Raw genomic sequence first — 9828 nt, forward strand, 5'->3', positions numbered from 1 at the left:
TGACTATTTTGTTGGCTTGTATCCTAAGGAGCTTTATATATTCAGAAAGCCAATGTAATTTTGTCCAGGTTCTAGGTATACTTGTTATAGATTTCAAATATAGAGTCAAGACTTGAAAGTAAATTTGTAACAGATTCTTAACATGTTGATGTGTTCCCATAATTAGTGCAGGCCTTTTAAGATCTTTTAATGATTTCTGTTAAAGGAGATATCTTCGACTTTGTTGACTTGAGGATTGACTGGGAAATTTAGGAAACATAAGTGGTTGAAGCTCCTGGATGTCCACCCTTTTGGCCTCTATTAAGCCTCTTGAAGTGCTGGTTGGTCCTCCTCCTCCCCACTGCCCTCCTCCTCCATCCTCGAGGGTGGAGTTGGTGGAGGAGAGTCAACACTTGCTCTGGGGTGGGTGAAGCCGTTTCCTGAGGGAAAGGTCACCACACCTTGCTCACTTAAGTCTCCATGCCCTGTGGGGATATGGTCATTAATCTCTTCATTGTCTTCCTCCTTAATATCATGGCTAATTTGAGGAGGAGTGGAAGGAGCCAAGGGTTTTTTCTTTCTTCTAGGGATTCTTAGTGCTAACTCCAAGGGCCACCAATATATTCTTTCGGGGGTTGATGTTCTTGTCATAGGGCCGGCTGCCATACATATGAGCAGCGCTGTTCACCAGCCAGGTGGCATTCAGTACGACAGCATACCGTAGGAGGGTGGCAACAAACAGGCTGTGAGTAAAACTTTCTCCCCAGAAGTACCAGGGGACGAATGTGGGGAATATGAAGCGCATGAGGAGGATGCCAGGCTTGTAGTATCTCCTCTGGAACATCACCAGCTTCTCAGATTTCAGATCGGACAGGTCAAGCAAACGGCCCTTCTCAATGACATCTGGGTGTTTGCGCACTAGCAGCCAGCCCACATGGGAGAAGAAAAACCCACGGCGGGCATTATGGGGATCAGCATCTGTCTCAGAGAACTTATGATGGACACGGTGGTCCCTGGCCCACTTGAAAATGTCATTCTGGAAGGCCATGGTGTTAGCGATCGTCAGAATGATCCGGAGGGGCAGGCGTGCCTTGTAGGTTCTGTGACTTCAGAGGCGGTGGGCTCCAGCAGTGATGCCCAGGGCGCTGACCAGGTAGTACCCAAATGCCCAGAGCAAGGTATACACATGAGAGGAAGGCAGCAGGAAGATCCCATACACGGCTGCCAAGTGAAGCAGGCCCATCAGGATGATGTTCCTCCAGACATAGATGAACTTGGGTTTGGGACCATCCTTCTCCTGATAAGGGGGTCAAACATGTCGTCCCGCATCTCATAGCTGATCCCCTCTTCATCCTTCTCAAGGGGTGCTTTTGACGCTCCTTTGGTTGCTCCGTTCTGCAGAGCCCTGGAGGAAGGGGCTGTGATGGTGGTCGTGGTGGTCATAGTGTAGGAGGGAGAGATCTCCTCCTGTAGCAAATGGGCCGGCATCGGGATTCTACGGGAGCAGGTCTCGCTCTTCTTGGACTGGAGCTGCCGAAGGAGAGGAGGCACTTGGACTCAGGATTGGGCTTATGCATTGTTGCTGGTGGAGTTGTGAACGAATCCAACCATTCTGGAAAGTAATCTGAAATTATGCCCAAAAAGTTATCAAACTATGCATACCCTTTGATCTAGCAGTGCTCCTACTGGGCTTATATCCCAAAGAGATACTAAAGAAGGGAAAGGGACCTGTATGTGCCAAAATGTTTGTGGCAGCTCTGTTTATAGTGGCTAGAAACTGGAAAACGAATGGATGCCCATTAATTAGATAATGGTTTGGGTATATTGTGGTATATGAATGTTATGAAATGACCAGCAGGATGAATACAGAGAGGCTTGGAGAGACTTACATGCTAAGTGAAATGAGAAGAACCAGGAGATCATTATATATTTCAACAATGATACTGTATGAGGATGTATTCTGATGGAAGTAGGTTTCTTTGACAAAGAGATCTAATTCAGTTCCAATTGATCAGTGATGGACAGAAGCAGCTACACCCAAAGAAAGAACACTGGGAAATGAATGCAAACTGTTTGCATTCTGGTTTTTCTTCCCAGGTTATTTTTACCTTCTGAATCCAATTCTTCCTGTGCAACAAGAGAACTGTTCAGTTCTGCACACATATACTGTATCTAGGATATACTATAACATATTTAACATGTATAAGACTGCTTGCCATCTGGAGGAGGTGGTGGAGGGAGGGAGGGGAAAAATCAGGACAGAAGTGAGTGCAAGGGATAATGTTGTAAAAAATTACCCAGGCATGGGTTCTGTCAATAAAAAGTTATAATTATTAAAAAAAAAAAAGAAAAAGAAAAAAAAGAAAAAAACTAATCATTTGTCTTCATTCCTTTGTTTCTTTAATAATCTTGTTTACCACACCTTCTGTTTTTAAATATAAACCATAAAATACTTCCTGATCACATTTCCAACTAGACAGAGGGCTGGCCATTTTTACCCTTCTCCACTAATTCTCACAAAAATTCCCCAAAAGGAATTATACACCCAACTTTAACAGTTACAGCTCAACCCATACAACAGGAAAGAAGCCCCCAAATCTAAAAATCTTTATAAATTAAGAGTACAGAATAATCATCATTAATTAACATACATGCTCTCCACCTCCAACAAACATACACATGCACACCATTCTCTAGTAGAATATAAAAGTCAACTAAGAAATTTTTCTTTGGGATGCACATAAGGATTTCTCTCCCGATACCAAGATTTTGCTTTATCTCAAGCCCTGCACTATTTTGTGCCTATATACTCTTTTTGCAGGAAACAGCAAATATTGACATGAGGAGGTGAGAAAAGAAAAGGAAGAATCAATGGAGAAAAATAAGAATTTCTTTTGACTGAAGTGAGTTCTAGTTCAGGGAACCCCAAGGTTTCAGACATTCCACCTGCTAAATTCACTGCATCCTCTTTCAAGGGAAAACTAAAGAACAAACAACAGGAATTAAGGTGGGGAGGCCAATGTGTATGCTTCACCAGACTTAAAGGAAATGGAAAAAAAGACAAGCTCAATTAACTCCTGCCCCTAAAAAGCTAGTTGGGGAAGATACCAAAGTTTGCAAATTGTGAATTCCCTTACTAGAAAGGATCCTGGGTTAGTATTTCAGCCTAGTCCTAGAATTTTAAATTCTCTCAAAGGAGCAAGTATCAAAAAAGTAAACTACAGGGGGAAATAAAGATAAACCTAAAACCACCCAAAAAAAAGTTTCAAGAGGAAGCCTTTCAATCAAAAATCTAAAACATAAGATTATTCAATTGAGAGAATATTAATATTAGAAGGCTGAGTACTAGAATATTTAGAAGATTAAAACCTTCCATAAATGCATTTTATAATGCATAAGATATTAAACCAATGAATGGTAAAATGAAGAACTCTTTGTAATTACAAGAAAAATAAAAATTTTAAGAAAAAGGTTAGAAAGGATTTAATTGTTGTTGTTCATTCATTTTTTTCAATTGCTTCCAAGTCATTGGGACCCATTTGGGGTTTCCTTGGGAAACATCTTGGCATTGTTTGTAATTTCTTTCTCCATCTTATTTTATAAAATGAGGAAACTAAGGCAAACAAGGTTAAGTGACTTGCCCAAGATCACACAGCCAGTAAATGCCTGAGGCTAAATTTGAACTCAGGTCTTTCTGAGTTCAGGCCCTGAGTTCTTGTGACTGTGCCACATAACTGCCAGAAAGCTATTAATATAATAATAATAATAGTAAGTTTCTGTACAACAAAAACAATTAGCAAAATAGAAAATCTTATGAAGAATTGATATGTGGAAGTAAATTTTAAATTGTAGTTCTCATAGTAAAATAGGAAAAATTAAAAACTATGAATACCATAATTCTAAAATAATTAGAAAACTGCCTGGAACTTCTGAATACCAAAAAATTTATACCAATAAAAAGAATCCATACATCACCTACAGGCAATGTCTTATGCTTTAAATTTTAAGATATATAGTGAAGCGATCTACTCCAATGACAAAAAAATTCTACAAGCAGTCAGGAGAAAGATCTTCAAATAAAGGAAGGAAAATTTGAATACCCATTATTATTCTATACCCACTGGAAACCACAAAAATAAACAGAATCATATATTACAAACAGCAAAGGAGCTTATGATGCAAACCAAGGAGACATACCATGAAAATCTTATCCTATTTTTACAGAAATAAAAGATATATATTCAATAAAAAGTGGCATTGGAAGAAAAAAAAGACGTGTGCAAAGTATTTGAATTGCAATAATATTAAACAGAAAACAGACAGGAAAGTAAATAACTAATGAAATAAATTACATATTCCTAGAATTTAAAAGATAAAAAGGAAAAAAAAAGGTTAGTTAAAAGAAGAGAACAAAATATTTCTTTTAAAAAATTATACAAGGGAATAAAAACAAAAGCAGAATTTAATGAAATTGAAGTAAAAGTGAATAATTAAATTCCATAGCCTATTTTTAGGCAAATCAATGTATTTTATAGGTATAAATTACAGAAGGAGAATGCTACATTTGAAAATTAAAGTAAACTTAGAGGCAACTGGGTGGTACAGTGGTTAGAGCACAAGCCCTTGAAATCAGGAGGACCTGAGTTCAAATTTGACCTTAGACACTTAACACTTACTAGCTGTGTGACCCTAACTAGGCAAGTCACTTAACCCCAATTGCTTCTAATAATAAATTAATAAATATTAAGGTTAACTGAGAGACAATGTTCTGAGCATGATCAATTTATTAATTAGGGCATCATTAAATTACATCAATCTCTTCTTTTAATGACCAATGACCACGAGGTAGAACTTTCCAGCCTTCATTTAGTTTGGGAAAGTATAAGAACAAAGAACAAAGGACAGAATTGGACTATCTTCTCCTGTGTGTACTTACTCTGAATTCCATTTTATTATAGGATTAGATACATAGCTTTCTTTGTTATTTGTTATATTGCTTCCTTCTGAAACTTACATTTGGTAGAAAATGAATCAAGCCTTTTATAGAAAGCTTCCTCCCATTAATAAATAAGACATGAGTTATAGCTTGAACCGGAACATTATACCACCAACACTAATAATATTTAAAGGAGCAATCAGACATAATTCTATCCCAATTTCCTCTGAGGAGAATAGAATGGCTGGCGTCTGACCCCACATTTTTACCTCCTCTCCTAAAAAGAATTAGATGATATGGTGCTTGCTTTTCTTGCTTCCTAGAGAACCATAAAATGAGATCAATAATACTCCCTATGTGGGTAGTCCATCAGCAAGAAGAGGAATTTTAGAAAAGTGGGAGAAGTAGCAAAAGAGAAGAATTAAAACAGGTAAAAGAAAAGAGGAGGCTACAATCCGGTTGCAGAAAGGAGTATCACTGAGAATCATTCTCTATGGAGAATAGATAACAGTGTGTAATGGGATATGGGAACTTCACAATGAGCCCAATCTGGGTACTTGCACATAGGAAGAACATTTTATCTAACAGAGTGCTGACCCTCTATGAACAACATTGTGCTTTAGGAAAAAGAGAAATTTGAACTCCTGGAAGCAACTGGCACCTCGTAGGGCAGAAGGATATGAAACAGTGAAGATGGGATGGCAAATAGGAAAGGGAATTATCATGGGGAAATAGATGGGTAGAATTGGAAACTACTCAAAACCAAGGTTAATTTTTACATTGGTGTAATACATCTATCCTTATTACTTCCCTCATGAATTATAATCTCTTGAATGAAGCACAACATGAAAAGGAGTGGAATGGGCCATGATCTACCTAAAAAAATCATTAAATTAATTATTTAAAAGTATGAACTCAACTTTAGTTCTTTGGAAACTTTAATTCTGTGACCAAAACAGATTAAATGAGGAATTAAAAAAGCATATTGTCCATTACTTTAAAAAATAGAAATAAAAGTATAGAATAGCCAAAAAAGCAAAAAAGAATCAATGAGGTAAACAAAATGGAAAGATAGATTTTTAAACTTCTGGGTCATATCATAAGCAAGATAAATTAGGTCTAGACATTTTTCCAGATTCCTCACAATCTCACAAAACAATGCAAAATAAGAATTATGTGTAAAACATAAATGTTTCTATTCCAAATTTCTAATATGATTCCAAAATTTTTAATGAAGTAACAACTAAACTATCAAAATAGAAGAGAAATCCCTAATAAGCTTACTTCACCCCTTTCTCTACTAGAACCTATGGTCTGGCAATGAACTGCACCTGGATCTAACCATTCCCATCATACACACATGAATACTCTGTGCTGTGGTGGTGGACAGGTAGAAAATGGAAAGCTTCATTTGCCTGGACAGAAACAAGTCAATGTGCTTTCCTGCATGAGTGCTTAGCCAGAAAAGTAAAGAATAGAACAAATTGTCACAAGCAGCATGTATAGGACTCTATCAGGCCCTAAGAAAAGGAGACTGTACTACAGCTAAGATCATTCTGTCTCCTCAGAAGTCATTTGGTACAAATTGAAGTTGGTAAAAAAATGAATTCCCCAGAATGGAAAGAAACAGAGATAGTTTTGAAGTACAGCAGTTGGGAAAACTGCCATTAAAGAAGTCAGAGAGTAATCATTTGAGGAACATAAGGACAAAAACATTGAAATTTACAAGCTCTCAGAGGAAAGATAAATTTAAAAATCTTTTACATAAATAGATAAATCAACAAGAAAGATATTAGTAACAGAAGAGAATATAATCTTTGGATCATGTAAATAATAAAAATATTACATTATAAATTTTTTCAGAGGAAAGAAAATGAATCAATTCCTCATGAGCTAAAAAGATCCTTAAGGATTCCCAGCTAAGCTTAGACACAGAGCAGGGTGTAATCAAATGGTTCAAAAGAGAAATAAAAACCAATAAAGCAGCAATTATGGATTGCATAGCAGAAATATTTGGTAAAAGAGAATAGTTTGACTCAGTAGTGGAAAAATCCCATGAAAGAAATGAGAAACCAAATGACTGGGAATACAAATACAATGAAGAGAAGGATAACCTGGAAGAAGAAAAGGAACAAGCAATACCAATTAAAAGAAAAACATTATCTCTATGCAAATGGTATGGAGACAACTTTGAGTCTTTTGTCTGGAAGGACATAGTCTTAGATTCTTGGGCCTCTGTTTGAAAAAGGAGGTCAGCACAATTTTTTCCTACCTATTTCTCACCAACTACATTGCTTGTGGACTTCTTAGGAATTTACTTCATGCCTTTCTTCTCTCAGGGAGAAGGGAATCATTGGGAAATCTTATGGTGCTAATAGATTGATTCTTTCTGGTACTCAAACAGGATATCTTCTTCCACTCATATTGGACTATTTTTAAGGGAGAGGTTCTTGGACTCCAAAACTTCTATTTAAAAAGGAGGTTCAGCATTTTTCTCCCTATTTCTCACCAAATATTACTTATGGACTAATTAGAATTCTCTATTATGCCCCCATTCCTGGAGCCACTGTCCTTATCCCTGTTTTTTAGCTTTCTTCTGTATGTTGTCTTCTTTCACTAAATTGTAAGCTCTTTGAGGCCTGAGGCTATTTGTATTTGTATTCATATTCCAACCTCTTAGCATAGTGAATAATAAAAAAGTAATATAAGAAAACTGTTCAGAGCTTCTGAACATAGAAAGCAATCCAATTAAAATTTAAAAAAAAATTAAGACTCCACAGATTCACCAATCAAAAGACAAAACAAACAAATAAGCAAAATCCCTATACATCAAATTGCAAAACAAATAATGCCTAAATTGAACAATTCCAGTGTCAAACAATAAGCTATAAAAGTGACCAAGAAAAAGAATTTCACACATAAAGGAAAGAGAATTTGAATTACACCATATTATTCTGTACCCTTAGAAACTGAAAAAGAAATGGACTAATGTGTTCTGAAAAGCAAACTCATGAAATAGCCCAAGGAGACATACCTTGTAAACCTTAGCTTAACCCTTTGGAGAGAGAGAGAAAGAGAGAGAGACAGAGACAGAGACAGAGACACACAGAGACAGAGACACACAGAGACAGAGACACAGAGAGAGAAACAGAGAAACAGAGATAGAGAGGAAAGGATGGAGAGAGGACATTTGAAGTATTCCCAAATATAAACAGATTAAAATATGACAACAATAAAAATTAAAATACTGGAATCATTAATTATTTCTAAAAACAGAGACAAGAGAAAATATGGAAATTAAGTAAAAGTGATTATGCAAAGTCTTTAAATTCAGTGGACAGCACTCTACATAGAAGTTAATCAATATTTTTTTTTCTTTAAGGGGCTGTTTGATTTATTTTGTGGCACTAAATTTCAGAATGAAAGAGTATTTTTGATATAAATTATAGAAAAATCAAAAAGTAGATCACTAGAAAAAACAGAAGAACTAAAATACCAAAACTCAATGATCTAGTGTTTGATAATATTCCAAATATAAATTACCTAGGAAGGAACTCCTTATCTGCTTATAAAACTTGGGAGAATTGGAAAATAGTCTGACAGAAATTAGGTTTGGACTAACATCTGAAATCATGCCTGCAAAATATTCCAAAGGGAATATAAATTGAATATTACAGGCCAAACCATAGAGAAATTAGAGGAGAAATAGAAAAGATAATATAATTTTGATTACATAAATTTTAAAAAATGGTTTATCTAAATAAAATTAATGCATTAGAGTAAAACCTTTTGGGGAATTGCTTTGCATCAAATATCTCTGATAAGGACTCACTATATGAAATATATAGTGTCTCAAAAGAAATATGTAAAAGTAAAAGTTATCCCCAAGCAGTAAAAATATATGAACAATTTCAAAAGAAAAAATTGCAAACTATTAACAAACATGGGAAAGAATGTTCCAAATCATTAATAATAAGAGAAATGAAAATCAAAACATTTTTGAAGCTTTTCCTCACACTTGGCAAATTGTCAAAGGTAATGAAGATGGGAATAATAAGTACTAATGTTTGTACCTTTTAACTCAGAGATTCCACTGCTAGGCACATTCCCCAAGGAAGACACTGACAAAAAGACTATGTACACAATAAAATATTTATAACAGAATAGTCACATATGTGTGTTAGCAAAAAATTGACAATAAAGTAGAACAAATAAATTGAAGCAAAAGCTGATATTAAGGAGAAATGTGCAAAGAATATTCTTAGCATATACAAAATGTGAAAATATAAATGGAAAGAAATAACTACAAAATACTAAAAACTAAATGATGTAAAATAAAATAAAAAAAACTTAAGAGATGAGAGGATATCTCCCCGAGTCCTTTGTAGAAGTTGAAATTTACAGGTGCACAATATTGCTTGTAACATAATTGCCTATGTTTGGAATTTGTAACATTATGACCAGCTAATTGATAATCTGATACTTTCCTTTTTCTTTCCTTTTTGTTTTAATATTCCTTAGAAGTAAAAGCTCTCTTTGAGTAAGTAATTCAAAAAATACAAAGGGAAACTCAAGTAATACATAAATAAAATTTATCAAAACAAATCTTTCTCTTGATAGATAAATATAAATCATTTTTGTTATCTTATATTTGTGCCTTTATTACCTTTTAATTTTTTGGAGTGTTTACCAATTGAGCATTTTGTTAATGTTTCTTTTGTTTTGTTTGTTTTTTTTGTTTGTTTACTTATAGAAAACTCTCAAACACTTTTTTGTTGTTGAATTTCCATCTTTTCCCATTGATGATTAGGCTTGGATTGACAAAATGTTTTTGGATTTGACTTTGAATTTTTTTCCTTTTAGATTATATTGTACTTTTTCATTTTCTTCACAAAATTTTCATGATTGTTGAT

At 35.0% G+C, this 9828-nt stretch overlaps 1 pseudogene; it reads right to left on the reverse strand.

Annotated features, from left to right (window-relative positions):
* Positions 1-554: 554 nt before the first annotated feature.
* On the reverse strand, positions 555-1545 carry LOC116421403 (annotated as a pseudogene).
* Between the last annotated feature and the right edge of the window lie 8283 nt (positions 1546-9828).

The sequence above is a fragment of the Sarcophilus harrisii genome, chromosome 2 (assembly GCF_902635505.1).
Source record: "Sarcophilus harrisii chromosome 2, mSarHar1.11, whole genome shotgun sequence".
NCBI classification, from domain to species: domain Eukaryota; kingdom Metazoa; phylum Chordata; class Mammalia; order Dasyuromorphia; family Dasyuridae; genus Sarcophilus; species Sarcophilus harrisii.